The following is a 19,958-nucleotide window of genomic DNA, read 5'->3' as shown; positions in this document are numbered from 1 at the left end:
GGGACTGTAATTAAATTCCAGTTGCAGCACGGTTGGGGCTTCATAAGAGATCACCACACCCCCGGCGACGTCTTCGTGACCAGGAGAGACGTCGAGTCCCACCTACCGGAGGGACATAGATGTCGTGACCTATACGTAGGGGATGAGGTCACATTCACCCGGCACAAGTGTGCCAAAGGACCCTACGCCCTCCATGTACACCGGCTGACGGAGGAGGAGCTGCGGTGTGAGGAGGAGCAAGAGGACCCGGACGGGTCTGAAACCTACTTGCGAGAAGGAGCAGGAGGACGCCGTCATTAGAGTACGGTATAGTGAAACTGTAAAATAGTTACCTGTCGGGGTACAAGAACTGCTGCCGTTTAAAATATGTTCCCCGTTGGGACAAGTGTAAACTGTAACCCGTATATCCCTTATTCCCACTGACCGAGGACTGAGAGCGGTCATCCTTTCCTAATATCTGGCCGAGGACTGAGGGCGGCCATTTCCCCTTGTATATAGTTGCGCTTTTTAAGGCGCCCCCTACTGGTTTTGTAGGAAAGCTGTTTTTCAAGAAGAGACTGTTGCACTTTACCCGGTCACATGTTGCCCCGTGGCCGGAGGAACAAGAATATTTATTATGCTGCTGATAATATTTATATGTTTTCTATGTTTATGTTTTATGAAAAAAAATTGTATGTTTGTGGATGTTTTTTATTCTTTTACAGCCCAAGGACGTGCTGTGATTTACCAGGGGGGAATGTAGCACCCTGAGGACTCGGCTGCTACAGGGGTATTGCACCTCAAGCCAGAGGTGTAGTATTCCACTCCCGGGTAAGGATGGAGTGTGGAACTGAGCTCAGTTAGCTGCATACACTACATACATCCCATTTCCGGGGGACAGAACGACGGTACTCCCACCAGTTTATGTGCAGGTACGACTGCGTCTGTCCCTAGCTGGAGTGGGAGGGGGGGTGGAACATCCCAGTAGTGTAGGGGCAGATAGGGGGAGCAGTCTGGGTAAGGCTAGGAGCTCATTGGGTGCTGGTCACCTGAGCTCACACATAGAGGGAGTATATAAGGTGGGCACCATCTAGTTGCAGGGAGAAGTTCAGTTCAGGCAGGAGGAGAATAGCAGAGGAGCTCAGCCAGAAGGGCTGACAGGGAGCTGTGGCTCCGGCTGGGCCCAGCTCCAGAGAAAGGCCTGCTGAGAGAGAGAGAGAGGAGTCAGAAGGACCCAGAGAGGAAAGAAGAAAGAACCCCAAGACCCCAGAATACAGACAGAAGGGTGAAGGGTTGGCGGACCAGGGTACCGGAACCCAAGCTGGCAGAGGCCAAAGCACACCTTAGCCAGGAACCGGAGGTCGTGGTCAGGATCTGCCACGACCCTCACCAAATCCACTAGAAAGGCACACCAAGCATAGGGTCAGGGAACCCAGAAGAGGTGCAACCAACAAGAGATCCGAGGGAGCCGGACATAAGTGGATCCCTGGTGGGGACGGCCAGTAGAAAGGGAAAGTCAGAAAGGAGCTCAGGACCACGCTCCAGAATTGCTTGGGGGTTGGCCGAGTCCAGGACCTGGTGGACGCAGCACGGCTCGGGTGGTCACTCAAGGCCAGAGTGACCAACAGAACATCAGTAAGTAAAAACCCTGAACTGCACCTCCCGACTCAGAGTCTCCTTTCTACACCACAACAACCCCCATCATCCACACCTGCTGCCCTGAGGCCATACCCCTCCCGTTGGGGGTTATACCATCACTGCTGCACATACACCACCGGCCTCAGCGGACTGCTCTGCAGCGGCGGCTTCAAAGCCGCACTCAACGGGTGGCGTAGTCGACAATCAAAGTAACATCTACTGCCATAGACTGCCACTTAGTTTGACACCCTGGGCACGGGCCGGGTCACCGCCACAAGGACTACTACCCCCATCGAGATCCGGCTCCGTGTATCCCCTACAGCACTGGCCCAGGGGGCGCGTCATAAACATGAGCATACTGTATAATAAACATACGGGCATCATAATTACCCTTAAAAGAAATTATGTGGGTGTTGCATCAAGGTCACCCTGGTGATATGGTGGTGGAAACTGTAGCTGACTTTCTAAAATGGCACAGATGCAGCATACTTTGACAAGCAGATCTGGCAGATCTTGGTGGGTTTTGAGAAACCACTGAACCACTAAGTTGAGCACATGAGCCAGGCATGGTATGTGTGTGAGCTTGCCTCACTTCAGTGACGAAACCCGGTTCCGGCCATTGTCACACACAACCATGCCTAGTTGAAGGTTTAGCGGTGACAGCCACAGATCTGCCTGCTCTTTCAGAGCTGTCCACAACTCTTCAGCATTGTCCAGTTTGTCACATAAGCATACTAGCTTCAGCACAGCCGGTTGACGCTTGGCCGATGCAGTGCTGCAGTGCTTCCAGCTTGTGACTGATGTGGTCATTTCGGAGATGGAGGCTGAAAAGGGGGAGAAGTAGGTGCAGGAGCTGTAGAATGTGGGGGCAATCCTGATTGACCCAGGGCCCGCAATCCTCGGCTTTGGGAGGATGTGTTCCATCCCAAGGTCCCGGCTTTCACTATATTAACCCAGTGTGCCATCAGTGACATGTACTGTCACTGCCCACAAGCACTTGTCCACTTGTCTGTTATTAGGTGGACCTTCCCAGTAACTGCGTTTTGAGGGCACGGCTAATGTTCTGGTACATGTGCTTGTGTAATGTGGGGACGGCACAAAGGGAGAAATAGGGGCGGCTGGGGACCGAGTACTGAGGGACAGCCGCTGCCATCAGGTTGCGGAAAGCTTACGTCTCCACGAGCCTAAAAGGCAAAATTTCAAACACAAGCATTCGCGAAATGTGTGTTTAGCAGTGTGGCCTGTGGGGCATTGGCTTCGTATTTGCCGTTGCTTTCCAGTGACTGGAGTAGGGACAACTGAATGCTGTGCTGGGACAAGGGCATGGATGTGGTTGCTGATTGTGGTAGTTGATAGTGTGCAATGACAGGTGCAGGGCGGGTGGCATCTTCGCATGCGTCATGGACAGGGGATTGGCGTGCATGCACAACAGAGGAACAAGCAGTGGTGTCATCCGCAGACACTGTTTCTGGACCCTGGTGTTCGGCCCACATAGTCGGGTGCTTTGCTGTCATGTGCCTGAGCATGCTGATGGTGGTCAGGCTGCTAATTTTTCTACCCCTGCTGATGCTGACCTGGCAGGTGGTGTGAATGGCCATTTTGGAGTTTGATGCATAGTCTTTGAAAAACAACCAGACTCAGGAAGACCTAACTGTTGTACTGGCAACTTCTGTCGTGTTGGTTTTCCGGGGAAAGGTTGTGTGCCTTCTGTCTGTGGCCACCACCCTGCTTGTTCCTGCCTTTTGTGGTGCTATGCCTCTCTCCCCTTTTGTACTGCTATCCTCACACTGCATGTCACCTTGCAAGGTTGGGTCAGTTCCTTCATCATCCACCACCTCGTCTTCCACTTCCATGCCCTGGTCTCCCTCCTGACTTTCTGGAAAATGTGTCTCATCATTATCCACCTCTTGTGACAGTAATTGCACTTTCCCACCATCACCTTCATGTGACCGTGGCTGCTCAAATATTTGAGCATCGGTACACACGTTCTCCTCTTGCCCCGTTTTAAGCTGGCCAGGCGAGAGGTCAGAATCTATAAATGGAAAAGTGAACAGCTCTTCTGAGTGTCCAAGTGTGGGATCAGTTGTCTCTGGGTACTCGGCATGGTGGAAGAAAGGAGGATCAGGGTGAGTAATATGCAGTCCAGACTCACGGCTACTGAAACTTGACCGTGTGGAAGACAGGGTGGTGGTTGTGGCAAAGTGACTGGAAGAATTATATTATTTATTATTTTGCACGGTAGCTACAAATGGCTGGATTTGTATCGCAGTTATATGTGATACGTCTGACGGACACCCACGGTTTTAAATAGCGGCCTTATAGTTTACTATTATTGCCAGCAACCACATGTGAATAGCTTCACTGACACACTGCTACTAAATTGTAAATGGATTTTACACAGCTTAAGATAGAGCGATAGAGATTCATATTAAAACTTTCATTTTATTAGTGTTAGATTAAAATTACCCAGAAAGACAAAAAAAAAAACAACTAGAATTAACAACTAGATTAAGGACAGTATAAGAGACCTTCCTTAATAATCAAGATATTAGCAAAAAAATACTCACAAAGCCACTACATTAATAAACCTTCTCACTGACTGTTCATTCAGCTTAATATGATATGGCTTTTAATCACCCCACCACATACATATGGATACTCAGATAATGGAAATTAGGATCCCATAAGACAAATATAAATTATAAATATATACCTATTGTTTTTGATATACATACTTTAAATTGACAGTGGTCTTTCTGATGTTTAGCAAGATATACATTAAATAACCTTGGGGTATATTGAAAGTGGTCCCATATGTTTAGTTTGTTTTTCCTGATGTTTAGCAAGGTATATATTAAATAACCATAGAGTAAATTAGCAATGGTCCCATATGTTTAGTTTTTTGAATAAATGCGGTATGTAATTCTCAGCTGCATATATGCGGAATGTAATTCTCAATTGCATATTAACATACACATTATACAATAGACACTGATGCTACGCCATATATTTTGAATGAGACTAATTATTGCACATGGGTGCATTTGGATTTAAAGTGCATGTATTTCTCGTTCTACAACTATGAATTAGCAGGCAAGATTATTTTATCATCTATCATATAAGTGTAGTATGGAGAGATCTCACTCGAGAGATGAACATTGGTATGGCTTTTCAGGTATTTCTGTGGTCTTGATTCAGCCAGGAATGATAAATAAATTAGTCATCAGGCCCTATGCCCCAGAACTCCTGTCCTAACAAGGACAGTCCACAGCTGACCCTATATGGGTACCGCATGTATTCTCATGATGATCTCTATGCGCCTCCCGACACATAGGGATCTAGGTAATTTTTTTAATCTAATACTAATAAAATGAAAGTGGAATATGAATCTCTATCTTGAGCTATGTTAAAAAGAATTTGGAGGAGATAAATATTGTACTATTTTAGTGCTGTCTACAAATGGTAAATGGAGTACAATATTTTCAAAAATATGCAGCATGTCCATTAATTTTGCGGAAGAGCTGCGTTTTCGCCGCCATTGACTTGCATTCTGTACTTGCGTAATTGGCGCGTTCTAATGTGCGGATGGTACCCGGGTGTAGAGGAGAGGAGAGTCTCCTCCACACCCAGGTACCATGAAAAAAAGATTAAAATAAAAAATAAAGATTATATTCACCTTCCGACGGCCCCCGGACTCCTCCTCTTCGCTTGCTGACAGATCGTGCAGGACTGAAGGACAGTCATGTGACGGTAGGTCTTTTCAGTACCGCGATCTGACGGCAGCAAGCACAGGAGCGCTGCAAGTCTCGGGTCCATCGGAAGGTAAGTATTAGTTTATTTTTTTATTTTTAACCACTCTCTCGGGTCACACTATATAAATCCATGCCGTTTGCATGGATTTATATAGTGTGACCTAGTTGTCACAAGCACTTTCCAAGTGATGCTAAAATCGCTTGGAAAGCGCTTGTCAATCCGCATGCGGAAATGTCAGTGAATAAAGCTTCATTTCCGCATGTCCCTGGCAGGAAAACGCATGTACAATCCGCATGCATTTTTTTTCTGCCAGGAAGATGCAGAAATTCTCAGGAAAAAATTCGGAGCATTTCTGCATCGTGGGCACAAAGCCTTTTGTTTTATTTGTTTGACAAACCCCCACGGTTTTAAATAGCGGCCTTGTATTTTACTATTATTGGCAGTGACCACATGTGAATAGCTGCACTGACACAGTGCTGCCTAACTGTAAATATAGTATAATATTTTCCACTTTCACTACAAATTTCTGGATTTTTAGCGCTGTAATATGGGATTAAGTCTGATGATCTGGCTGTATTATGCAGTGCTAAAAAGTAAATGGCACAATAAAATGTTAGACTCTATTACTTTTTAAGAAAATAATTAGGATTAAGAGAAAAAAAAATTGACATCTAGTCCAATGGCTATCTGTAACAGGCAGCAGTTTCTCCTTGTGGAGAGTGACTCACCGGCTCTGGCATGCCAAGGTGGAGCTGTAGAGTTCAAGTTCTCTTTTTCTCTTTTTCTCTTAAGAGGCAATTTGCATAGTAAATTTCCCAGCGGAGCATTACACGGCGAATAAGCCTCCTTACCTTGGCATGCCTGAGCCGGTGTGTCATTCTCCACAAGGAGAAACGTTACTCCTTAGACCTCAGTCCCAAGCCTCTCATCTAGTCAAATCAGTTTTCATACTTTGCACTGACAAGGGCCAACTGTTATGATCTGCAACATAAACTAAGGAAAGAAAGGGGAAGGCTGTCCCTACAGTAAGGCTAAGCTGAATCCCTACGATGTAGCGGGCAGCCTGTTCCTTGTGAACAGACCCGCCTTCGTCCTCGGCTAGTCTGAACGGAGACCTATAGAATAAAGGGAGGGGTCCCTAATAGAACTAAGGACTGGGACAAAAATGGGACACCTCCTAACAGAAGTTGTTGCAGAGCAAAAGACAAACAGTCAAAAAGTACTAGGGGTCCCAGAGGACCAAGCGAACAAGACAGAGATAGGCACCGAAGCACCTGGCTAGAGAGACAGGCAAAAAACACTGAAGTCCAGCAAAGCCAGAAGGGCGGAGCTGGAATATATAGGCAGCTGTTCACGTGACCGCAAAACACAAGATAGCAAAAACTAACAGGAGGGTTCTAACAGTACGCCCTCTTCTATGAGGATCCTCTGGATCCTCCAGGCCCAGGCCTATCAGGAAACCTCCTGTGGAAAGCTTTAACCAGCCTAGGAGCAGAGACATCATCCGTCCTTACCCAGGAGTTGTCTTCGGGACCGAAACCCTTCCAGGAGACAAGATACTGTAATTTCCCTCTATGCCATCTTGAATTCAAAATACGAGAAATTTCATATTCACCGTCTTCCACCACAGGAGGTACTGTGACAGTGGCGTCCCTATTAGAAACGTCAGCCTTTTTCAACAAGGAAACATGAAACACAGGATTAATCTTCCAGGAAGTAGGGACATCCAACCTGACAGCTGATGGGTTAACAAACTGAAGCACTTTAAATGGACCCACAAACTTAGAACCCAGTTTTTTAGAGGGAATCCTCAACCGCAGGTTCTTCGAGGACAACCAAACCATGTCACCCACAGTAAACAAAACCTCTTTACGTTTCCTGTCAAAATACTTCTTGGACTTCTTGTTAGCCTCTTGCAGGTTACAACGTACATTAGTCCAAACTCTCTCCAAATCACCGGAAAATTCTCCTCCTCCGGCACCGCCGACCCCAATTTGGAGAACGAACCAAAAGACGGATGTCTCCCAGTACAACAAAAAAAAGGAGATCACCCAGCAGAGGAGGATGTATGATTGTTTAGAGCAAATTCTGCGAGAGGCAGAAACTCAGACCACACCTCTTGATTGTCTGCCACAAAGCAACGCAAAAACTGTTCGACATCCTGGTTCTTTCTTTCAGTCTGTCCATTAGACTCAGGATGATAACCAAACGAAAATGACAAATGGACTCCCAACCTGTCACAAAAAGCACGCCAAAAGCGAGCCACAAACTGAGGTCCTCTATCAGAAACAATATCCGTGGGAACGCCATGGAGCTTGACAATCTCCTTAACAAACGCCTTAGCGAGTGTCTTGGCGCAGGGCAACTTAATGAATGGAACCAAATGACACATCTTAATAAAACGGTCCACGACCACCCAGATGACAATAAAACCCTCAGACACAGGAAGATCAGTAATAAAAACCATAGTGAGATGCGTCCAAGGCGCACTAGGAACCTCCAGAGGGCAAAGCAACCCCGCAGCAGGAGTATGTGAAGCCTTTGACCTAGCACACAGTACACTGATGCACCCTCTTAATGACTTCCTTCTGCCATCCAGGCCACCAAAAACTGCGACTGATAAGTCTCTTAGTCTCCGAAACTCCTGGATGACCTGCCAACCGAGACTCATGACACTCCACAAACAAATCTCTCCTAAAGGCTCTAGGCACGAACAACCTCCCATGAGGAGTGTTAGATGGAGCATCATCTTGAGCATTTAGAATGACATTCTCCAAATCAGAGTCCAATGCCGCCACCACAACTCCTTTCTGCAAAATGCTCTCCTCCTCTTCGGCACTGACCGTAGGAGAGAAGCTGCGAGATAAAGCATCGGCTTTAACATTCTTAGTACCAGGGATATAGGTAACAGAAAAATGAAACCGAGAAAAAAAAAGTGCCCACCTAGCTGGACGGGCATTCAAGCGCTTGGCAGCATCCAGATAGATCAAATTCTTATGATCTGTGAAAACCTGAATAGGAAATCTAGCACCTTCCAAAAAATGATGCCAGTGTTCAAACGCAAGTTTAATAGCCCGCAACTCCCGATTTCCAATTTTTTTTCGAAAAGAAGGCACAAGGATGTACTCCACCCTCGTTCTCTTGAGACAAAACTGCTCCGACCCCCACTAATGAAGCATCGACTTCGACCAAAAAAGGCTTGGTCTCATCAGGTTGCATAAGGATAGGGGCAGAACTGAACCTCTTTTTGAGACACTCAAACGCTTCAATGGCCTCAGTAGTCCACTGGACCGTATTCGCACATTTCCTGGTGAGATCGGTTAGAGGTTTAACAATTACCGAAAAATTCTTAATGAATTTCCTGTAATAATTGGCAAAACCCAAAAATCTCTGTATAGATTTCAAACCAACAGGCCTAGGCCATTCCTGCACAGCCTGAACTTTCACAGGGTCGGTCTCAAAGCCCTCGCTGGAGACAATGTAGCCCAAAAAACAAAATTTCTGCACAGCGAACTCACATTTCTCCAGCTTAGCAAAGAGTGAATTATCACTCAATAACTGCAAAACTTCACGTACACTCTGCCAATGGGACTCTAGATCTGGTGAATAAATCAAAATGTCATCCAAATACACAACCACATTCTTACCAAAGGTCTCAGGATGTCATTAATAAGGTTCTGAAAAAAATGCAGGTGCATTGGTAAGACAGAAAGGCATCACCAGATTCTCAAAATGACCTACCGGAGTGTTAAAAGCAGTTTTCCATTCATCACCGTCCTTCACACGTAACAAATTGTATGCCCCCCGGATATCAATTTTGGAGAACCACTTGGCTCCCACTAACTGGTTAAACAAGTCAGGAATTAACGGCAATGGTAGGAATTGCGTACAGTAATCTTATTAATTTCACGAAAATCCAGACATGGACGTAAACCGCCGTCCTTTTTTTTAACAAAGAAGAATCCGACTGCCACAGGCGACTTAGAAGGTCTAATGTGACCACCAGCCAGGCTACTCTCTATGTACTCCTCCAAGGCCTTTCTTTCAGGGATAGTCAGATTAAACAAGCGACTTTTGGGAAGAGTAGCAACCGGAACAAACTCAATGGCGCAATCATAATCCCTATGAGGAGGTAAAACTTGCGACTCCTCCTTCGAAAAAACCCTCCAAAAATCTTGAATAAGTACTGGTAATTCCCCTTTTTCCACAGCCGCAATGCGACCATTACAACATTTATCATAGCACTTCCAACTCCAAGACTTAATCACATTAGTAGACCAGTCCAATAAAGGATTGTGTAGTTTTAGCCAAGGCAATCCTAGAACAACTGGAGAGGGCAAATTATCCAAAACAACCAAGTCCAAAATTTTTTGGTGAACACCATTGATAATGAGAGGAAATGCAGCAGTCTTGTGAGTAATACATTTCAAAGGAGTGTTATCAATTGCAACCATAGGAGATGACAAAGGTTTGTATTTCAATTTAAGTTTTTCCAAAAACCCTTTATCAATCACATTAAGTGTTGAACCACAATCCACAAATACCTGAAATTCAATCAAATCTCCCTGCAGAGCAGTACTCCCAGAAAGGAACACTCCTGCAGAGCGTAAACAAGCTATACGGGCGTAACTGACCTTTTTTTTTTCTTTACTTAAACGACGCTCACATTACTGAATCAAATGATTAGCTTTACCACAATAAAGACACAAGCCTTCGGCGAATCTCCGATCTCTTTCTTGAGAGCGGAGTGACATCGCCCCAACCTCCATTGGTTCTCCGCTGTCAGAGCAGATTTTCTGGAAACTAGGACCTGAAGTTACAGGAGTTTTTACATCATTGACCCTGGACCTTATTCTCCTGTCCACACGAACAGCTAACTGCATAGCTTCCTGCACAGTCTCAGGTGCAGAGAATGCAATTAGCAAATCCTTAACCCTTTCACTCAGACCAGCAAGAAATAAACATTTCAACGCCGAATCATTCCATTTAACTTCTGAGGCCCATCTCCTGAAGTGTGTGCAATAAATTTCAACATTAACTGACTCCTGATTCAAACGTCTAAGTTCTGATTCAGCAGATGAGATTCGATCAGGATCGTCATATAATAGCCCCATAGGAGAAAAAAATTCTTCAACAGAACTTAAACACGGATCATTAGGTTGGAGAGAAAAGGCCCACCCCTGTGGTTCATTGTGCAAAAGTGACATAATAAAACCAATGCGTTGTGATTCATTCCCAGAGGACCTTGGTCTCAAACGAAAATATAACAAACAAGCATTTTTAAAGGAAAAAAAATCTCGCTGTTTACCATAAAAAACATCTGGCAGTCCTACCTTTGGTTCGACAAAATGCGCTCAAGGACAGCTACTCACGTGTTGCTGAAGCTCGGCCACCTCCAGAGACAATCCCTGCAGGTGTCAATTGCTTCACTGACACACTGAAATTTTTTTTTAATGGAGGTCAGAAATGGCAGTATTTTCTGAAAACGTATATGTAATCCGTGTGACGGAGAAAACACAGTTTTAAATACCTGGCCTGTAGGTAGCTGTTTTGAACAGCAAACCAGTGTCAAAAAGTTTGCTGACACACTGAAAAAAAAATTTAATGGAGGCCAGAAATGGCAGTATTTTTTGAAAACGTATATGTGATCCGTGTGACGGAGAAAACACAGTTTTAAATACCTGGCCTGTAGGGAACTGTTTTGAACAGCAAACCAGTGTAAAAAATGGAGAAACCATTTTAAATAGATAGATTCTTAGCGCTGTAATATGGAAAGGACCTGGCTGCACTCTGCAGTGCCAACAAGCAAATGGCGAAGAAAAACCGTGTTCTCTGGATTGCTTTTTAAGCAAATAATTAGGATTAAGATGCAAAAAAAATTATTCCTGGCCCCTGATACCTGGGCCTATTTCCAGAAATATCCAACAGCAGCAGCCGACAGAACTGGAATGGAGCCTCTTGTGCTATATGCACTACAGTCTGCTATATACACCACCTGCCTATACACCCTGCCTGCCTGAAATCTTTGCAGATGGTTTAGTCCTCAGAAGGACTGTTTGTTAAGATGGATATGTGTAATGTACGGTTTTTCTCCCTATACTACCTAATACACAATCAAATCTCTCCCTGACACAGCAGCTGCTCTCACAACACTGTCTGATCCGGAGTGACTGTGATGAGCATGGCGGTGCCAGGTCTGATATACACCTGATGACGCTGTGTGGCCAGCCAATCACTAAAATGCCCACAACCAACATAGCTACGGCATTACAGTGCATGGCAGGCAATCCCTGCATGTTCATAGGCTCACTAAAGCGCGCCAAACATGCAGGGAGGGGACACGAGTTCGGAAATACTCGCCGAGCACCGAGCTTGTCGAGCACCATGATGCTCGTGCGCGTACCGAGTAGTGGCGAGCACATTCGCTCATCACTATAAAAAATGCTTTAAAAATCAGGTTCTCTACGAACTAAAAGTTCATCAAAAATGGTGGAAAAACATAAAAGAAATGCAACAAACACATAATAATCACAGAAGATTGTTATGGCGTCATGAAGTGCGGATACCTGCAGAAAAGGTGCAGAGAAATCAGTAGAAAAATGTAGGCAACATTTGAATATGGCCTTTGTATTAAATTTTTATTACATTTTTATGGGTTAATGGAGAAAAAAATCAATCACATCATTTTTTATGTCATTTATAATGATGAGCAAGCACTGAAATGCTCAGTTGCTTGTTGCTCGAGTCGAGCAAATTGGAATGCTTGGATGCTTGATCCGAGCAACGAGCCCAGTGTACAGCAAGTCTATAGGAAACGCATGCTTTTTTCCGGCGCTTGCCCCCCCCGGAATCTGCAAGGGGCCTAAAAATTGGCCAAATCAATAGGAACAGCATGGGGAAGAACCCTGGAAGCATTTCTGACTCCCAGGTCACTTCTGTCAACAATGTTGTCAGTGTATTTGTTGTTCCCATTATTAAGGAGCGGGTCTCCTATAGTGTCATAGCGTATGCAGTGACTGCAACGGCTGCCTAAATTAAGGAAAAACCCCAATACCAATTTAAACACACATAGAGGAGGGCCTTCGTACCAACATGTTCCCATTATAATTGAGTGGTACTGCTATACAGTTATTGCGTATGCAGTGATTGCAATGGCTGCCTTAATTTAGGAAAAACTGTACCAATTTAAAGACACATAGAGGACTGTTTCGGTAACAAAATGTTCCCATTATAAAGGAGCGGTTTTGCTATAAAGTTAATGTGTATGCAGTGACTGCAACGGCTGCCTAAATTTAGGAAAAGCCCCAATACTAATTTAAAGACACATGGAGGGGGACCTCGGTAACAAAATGTTCCCATTATAAATGAGCGGTTATGCTGTATGGTTATTGCATATGCAGTGACTGCAAGGGCTGCCAAAAATTTGGACGCACTCCAATGCCCCTTGGAACAGACATAGAGGAGGTCTTCATTATAAAGGAGCGGGTCTCCTACTGTATACTTGTAATGCCCATGCACTAGGTGCATGGGCTGAAAAACATTTACACCTGGGGGATAAACATGAGCATACTGTATAATAAACATACGGGCATCATAATTACCCTTAAAAGAAATTATGTGGGTGTTGCATCAAGGTCACCCTGGTGATATGGTGGTGGAAACTGTAGCTGACTTTCTAAAATGGCACAGATGCAGCATACTTTGACAAGCAGATCTGGCAGATCTGGGTAGGTTTTGAGAAACCACTGAACCACTAAGTTGAGCACATGAGCCAGGCATGGTATGTGTGTGAGCTTGCCTCACTTCAGAGACGAAACCCTGTTCCGGCCATTGTCACACACAACCATGCCTAGTTGAAGGTTTAGCGGTGACAGCCACAGATCTGCCTGCTCTTTCAGAGCTGTCCACAACTCTTCAGCATTGTGCAGTTTGTCACATAAGCATACTAGCTTCAGCACAGCCGGTTGACGCTTGGCCGATGCAGTGCTGCAGTGCTTCCAGCTTGTGACTGATGTGGTCATTTCGGAGATGGAGGCTGAAAAGGGGGAGAAGTAGGTGCAGGAGCTGTAGAATGTGGGGGCAATCCTGATTGACCCAGGGCCCGCAATCCTCGGCTTTGGGAGGATGTGTTCCATCCCAAGGTCCCGGCTTTCACTATATTAACCCAGTGTGCCATCAGTGACATGTACTGTCACTGCCCACAAGCACTTGTCCACTTGTCTGTTATTAGGTGGACCTTCCCAGTAACTGCGTTTTGAGGGCACGGCTAATGTTCTGGTACATGTGCTTGTGTAATGCGGGGACGGCACAAAGGGAGAAATAGGGGCGGCTGGGGACCGAGTACTGAGGGACAGCCGCTGCCATCAGGTTGCGGAAAGCTTGCGTCTCAACGAGCCTAAAAGGCAAAATTTCAAACACAAGCATTCGCGAAATGTGTGTTTAGCAGTGTGGCCTGTGGGGCATTGGCTTCGTATTTGCCGTTGCTTTCCAATGACTGGAGTAGGGACAACTGAACGCTGTGCTGGGACAAGGGCATGGATGTGGTTGCTGATTGTGGTAGTTGATAGTGTGCAATGACAGGTGCAGGGCGGGTGGCATCTTCGCATGCGCCATGGACAGGGGATTGGCGTGCATGCACAACAGAGGAACAAGCAGTGGTGTCATCCGCAGACACTGTTTCTGGACCCTGGTGTTCGGCCCACATAGTCGGGTGCTTTGCTGTCATGTGCCTGAGCATGCTGATGGTGGTCAGGCTGCTAATTTTTCTACCCCTGCTGATGCTGACCTGGCAGGTGGTGTGAATGGCCATTTTGGAGTTTGATGCATAGTCTTTGAAAAACAACCAGACTCAGGAAGACCTAACTGTTGTACTGGCAACTTCTGTCGTGTTGGTTTTCCGGGGAAAGGTTGTGTGCTTTCTGTCTGTGGCCACCACCCTGCTTGTTCCTGCCTTTTGTGGTGCTATGCCTCTCTCCCCTTTTGTACTGCTATCCTCACTCTGCATGTCACCTTGCAAGGTTGGGTCAGTTACTTCATCATCCACCACCTCGTCTTCCACTTCCATGCCCTGGTCTCCCTCCTGACTTTCTGGAAAATGTGTCTCATCATTATCCACCTCTTGTGACAGTAATTGCACTTTCCCACCATCACCTTCGTGTGACCGTGGCTGCTCAAATATTTGAGCATCGGTACACACGTTCTCCTCTTGCCCCGTTTTAAGCTGGCCAGGCGAGAGGTCAGAATCTATAAATGGAAAAGTGAACAGCTCTTCTGAGTGTCCAAGTGTGGGATCAGTTGTCTCTGGGTACTCGGCATGGTGGAAGAAAGGAGGATCAGGGTGAGTAATATGCAGTCCAGACTCACGGCTAGAGATGAGCGTTGTTCTACTCGAACTGTTCGCCAATCTCAAATTCGACCTGTTTTGGGCGGTGTTCGAGCCGTTCGGCGAACACGAACAATTTGGGAAAAATTCGGCTGTTCGAGGTTATGTTCGATAACTGTTCGTGCACCAAAATCATAACTGGATTTTTTCTCAGTAATGATGAAAATTAATGTTAATACGCAGTTTGAGTGTACAGCGGGGTGGGGGGAGGGGCAGGGGATGGATCTCTGCAGGAACAATGAAGATCTCCATTTTTTTTTCTCTTTCCCGCATTTACAGTGGGGAGGTGCAATGTGTCAGCCTATCAGCAGCGCACACACGGAGCGAAGTGCTTTTTTTCACACAAGCAAGGGCATGTGTCATTGGCAGTGTATGTCACATGTTCTTGCCCTATAAGACCAAGCCATTTTCCCCGTCGCCACCATTTTCTCACTGCTGCAGCTGCGTGTTAGACGGCACCGCTGTTGCTGTGTGCGCTATACCTTGCTAATTTCAAGCCAATTTTCGCACAAATATACAGATAGCTTGGGAGTAGGGAATAGCTATGATTGCAGTCCTTTTAAGGACTAGGTTACAGCATTTCCTACGACTTTTATCAGGCAGGTCTGTGCTCTTAAATAGATAGGTTGTGGGAGTAAAGACTAATTGTAATTGGAGTCCTTTTCAGGACTAGGTTACATCAGTTCCTATCAGTTTTTGCCAGGCAGGTCTGTGCCAGTGCTGTGCAAGTTTTTTTCACAGCATTTGGCTGAATCTAGCAAAGCTAATCCTTTTTGGCCTATTGCAGAGTGTGTTAGTCAGTGGAGTAGCCTATCTGTGTTGCAAGATATACCACCTGTGTATAGAATACCAATTTTTTTACTGCACCTAGTGAAGTAAAATCTTTTGGGCATAGCATCATTCTATTAGTCCATCTATACTGACCTCCATCAGGTTGCAAACTGAATCTAATTTTTTTCTGCATCTAGCTCTGAAAAAATATTTGGCCTTCTAGCAGTGTGAGGAACTTGTTCTATTAGTCCACCTATACTGACCTCCATCAGGTTGCAAACTGAATATATTTTTTTCTGCATCTACCTCTGAAAAAATATTGGGCTTCTAGCTGTGTGTGGGACTTGTTGTATTCGTCCATCTATACTGGCCTCCATCAGGTTGCAAACTGAATATATTTTTTTCTGCATCTACCTCTGAAAAAATATTGGGCTTCTAGCTGTGTGTGGGTCTTGTTCTATTAATCCATCTATACAGACCTCCATCAGGTTGCAAACTGAATATAATTTTTTTCTGCATCTAGCTCTGAAAAAATATTTGGCCTTCTAGTAGTGTGGGGGACTTTCTCTGTTAGTCCATCTATACTGACCTCCATCAGGTTGCAAACTGAATATATTTTTTTCTGCATCTACCTCTGAAAAAATATTGGGCTTCTAGCTGTGTGTGGGTCTTGCTCTATTAATCCATCTATACTGACCTCCATCAGGTTGCAAATTCAAAATAATTTTTTGTATGCATCTAGCTCTGAAAAAATATTTGGCCTTCTAGCAGTGTGTGGGACTTGTTCTATTAGTCCACCTATACTGACCTCCATCAGGTTGCAAATTCAAAATAATTTTTTGTATGCATCTAGCTCTGAAAAAATATTTGGCCTTCTAGCAGTGTGTGGGACTTTCTCTGTTAGTCCATCTATACTGACCTCCATCAGGTTGCAAACTGAATCTAATTTTTTTCTGCATCTAGCTCTGAAAAAATATTTGGCCTTCTAGCAGTGTGTCGGACTTTCTCTATTAGTCCATCTATACTGACCTCCATCAGGTTGCAAATTAAAAATAATTTTTATCTGCATCTACAGTACCTCTGAAAAAATATTTGGGCTTCTAGCTGTGTGTGGGACTTGTTGTATTAGTCCATCTATACTGACCTCCATCAGGTTGCAAACTGAATATATTTTTTTCTGCATCTACCTCTGAAAAAATATTGGGCTTCTAGCTGTGTGTGGGTCTTGTTCTATTAATCCATCTATACAGACCTCCATCAGGTTGCAAACTGAATATAATTTTTTTCTGCATCTACCTCTGAAAAAATATTGGGCTTCTAGCTGTGTGTGGGACTTGTTGTATTATTCCATCTATACTGACCTCCATCAGGTTGCAAACTGAATATATTTTTTTCTGCATCTACCTCTGAAAAAATATTGGGCTTCTAGCTGTGTGTGGGACTTGTTCTATTAATCCATCTATACAGACCTCCATCAGGTTGCAAACTGAATATATTTTTTTCTGCATCTACCTCTGAAAAAATATTGGGCTTCTAGCTGTGTGTGGGACTTGTTGTATTATTCCATCTATACTGACCTCCATCAGGTTGCAAACTGAATATATTTTTTTCTGCATCTACCTCTGAAAAAATATTGGGCTTCTAGCTGTGTGTGGGACTTGTTCTATTAATCCATCTATACAGACCTCCATCAGGTTGCAAACTGAATATATTTTTTTCTGCATCTACCTCTGAAAAAATATTGGGCTTCTAGCTGTGTGTGGGACTTGTTGTATTAGTCCATCTATACTGACCTCCATCAGGTTGCAAACTGAATATATTTTTTTCTGCATCTACCTCTGAAAAAATATTGGGCTTCTAGCTGTGTGTGGGACTTGTTGTATTAGTCCATCTATACTGACCTCCATCAGGTTGCAAATTGAATATAATTTTTTTCTGCGTCTAACCCAGCCAATAGTTTTGGCCTAATACCACAGTTTGGCCACTCAGCTCTGCTCGGTTACCATCCATTGTTTTTTTGTGCAAACAACTCCAGAGTTGTGAATTAGTTAACCACCAAAATGAGTGGAAAAAGGCCTGCTGCTGGTGGAAAGGGGAATAGGCGTGTTGGGAAGGGGAAAAAAGGTTGTGTCCGTGGGGTAGGTGTTAAAGCAACAGTAACATCTGCAGAAGAAAGACCATCTTCCAGCCAAACTAAAATGTCTACTTCTTTTAGCGGACAAATCAATCGCTACAAATTCCAGATGAGGCACAAAAACAGCAGGTGCTTCAACGGATATCAAGTGCTCCTTTAAGTGGGCTCTCCTCCACATCAACTTCAACATCACAAATACTCCAGTCCTCAAAGGTGTCACCCAAATCGCACTTGCTTCCTCACAGCTCCCAAATCTCCAGCTGCCCGTCTGAGTATGAGGTAGAATAGATGGTTGAGTCTGCAGAGCTGTTTACTCATACTATAGCCTGGGAATCAGAGGTCGACTCCAGCGCTTCTGTGAATCCAGACGAGGAAATGATCTGCACTGATGCCCAGAATCTTTATGAGTCGGATCCAGGACCAGATGCAGAAGGTTCTGACCATAATGTAGACCCTCATACCCAAACTGTAACTCCTGTTGGTGGAGACAATGAGGAAGACGATGATAAGACTCAAATACCTGATTGGAGCGACAACTTTAGTTTTTTGTCAGGGCAGGAACAGGTTGGCTCTGAGGACGACGGGTGTGATAACACACAGGGTGATGATGATGAGGTTGGAGATCCCACTTACTGTCAACCCACAGTCAGCCAAGAGATGAGGTCAGCAGAGGAGGTGGAGGAAGATGCTAGTGACGACGAGGTCAGGTTGCGCCTTCCTGGACAGAGACGTAGTACTGTAAGCACGTCAACAACTGCATCCTCAAACACAACTCTGCCTCTCACCACAAGTCGTGGTGGCTCTTCAGGTCGCATGGGTGCTAAGCCTTGCATAGCCTGGGCATTTTTTCAGATCGATAAAGATGACCCAACTCGTGTTATCTGTAACATTTGTCAGCAAAAGCTAAGTAGAGGCCAAAAAATACATAGTTTGAGTACTTCATGCATGAACCGGCACATGGACATGAAGCATAAGTTGCAGTGGGAAGCTCAGTGTGCTACAATGCGGCCTAGCCGGCCGGGCCAACCACCGTCTGCCATATCTTGTGCATCCACGGCCTCTTCATCCTCTGTGACTGGGGGGACAGCAGTCACACCTGTTTTGGGGCGCAGACCTGCCACCTCTTTACCCGCAACAGCCAGCGTGATTGGCAGGTCATCATTTTCTTTGGAGGTGGTAACACCAGCTGGTGTTGAGCGCTGTCCGACATCGATAGCACCACCTTTGGATCAAGGCAACCTAACATGTCCGCCTGCATCTTCCTCACAGACCGGCAGTTTGCCGGGGACACCCTTATCAACCCCGTCTAAGCACAATAGCCAGCCCTCGGTCCCTCAGATGTGGACAAGTAAAAGACCATTTCCTCCTAGCCATGAGAAAGCTAAGAGGTTGAATTTCACCATCTGCAAGCTCTTGGCTACAGAAATGCTGCCTTTCCGCCTGTTGGACACAGAGGATTTTCGAGACCTTATGTCCGTCGCAGTGCCCCAGTACCAGATGCCCAGTCGGCACTACTTCTCAAAGAAAGGTGTGCCTGCGCTCCACCAGCATGTCGCACACAACATCACTGCTTCTTTGAGAAACTCTGTGTGTGACAGGGTGCATTTCACCACAGACACTTGGACGAGTAGGCATGGACAGGGGCGTTATATGTCGCTGACTGGGCACTGGGTAACTATGGTGACAGCAGGACAAGGGGCTGCTGTCCAAGTCTTGCCGTCCCCACGAGTTGTGCGTCAGTCCTCTTTATGTCAAAGTTCCCCCACTGCTTCTGCCTCCTCAACCTCCTCTCGCCACTGCTTCTGCCTCCTCAACCTCCTCTCGGTCTTCCACGTGCACCCAAAGCCTGTCTGGTCATGCCACAAGCTTTCTAACTGCGCAGAAGGGATCCTGCACACCTCCTTACTATGCTGGCAGTAGGGCTCAATGTCATCAGGCGGTTTTTACTTTGAAATGTCTGGGAAATGTGAGTCACACAGCTGAGGAGTTGTGGTCAGCTCTGGAGAACCAATTTCATGAATGGTGGTCTCCACTGGACCTGAAACCAGGGAAGGCCGTGTGCGACAATGCTGCAAACCTGGGTGCGGCCCTTCGCCGGGGCAATGTCACACATGTGCCTTGTATGGCTCACGTGTTGAACCTGGTTGTCCAGCAATTTTTAGCCCACTATCCCAGACTAGATGGCCTTCTGCAGAGGGCACGGTCGCTGTGTGCTCACTTCCGCCGTTCGCATCCCGCATGCTCAGCGACTTACATCTCTACAGAAGTCGTTGGGCCTGCCACTTCACCGGCTAAAATGCG

The sequence above is a fragment of the Phyllobates terribilis genome, unplaced genomic scaffold, assembly GCF_046119375.1.
Source record: "Phyllobates terribilis strain yellow unplaced genomic scaffold, ASM4611937v1 Scaffold_4__5_contigs__length_816908805, whole genome shotgun sequence".
NCBI lineage: Eukaryota > Metazoa > Chordata > Amphibia > Anura > Dendrobatidae > Phyllobates > Phyllobates terribilis.
The sequence above is the reverse complement of the archived record's forward strand: the minus strand, read 5'-3'. Positions refer to the sequence as shown.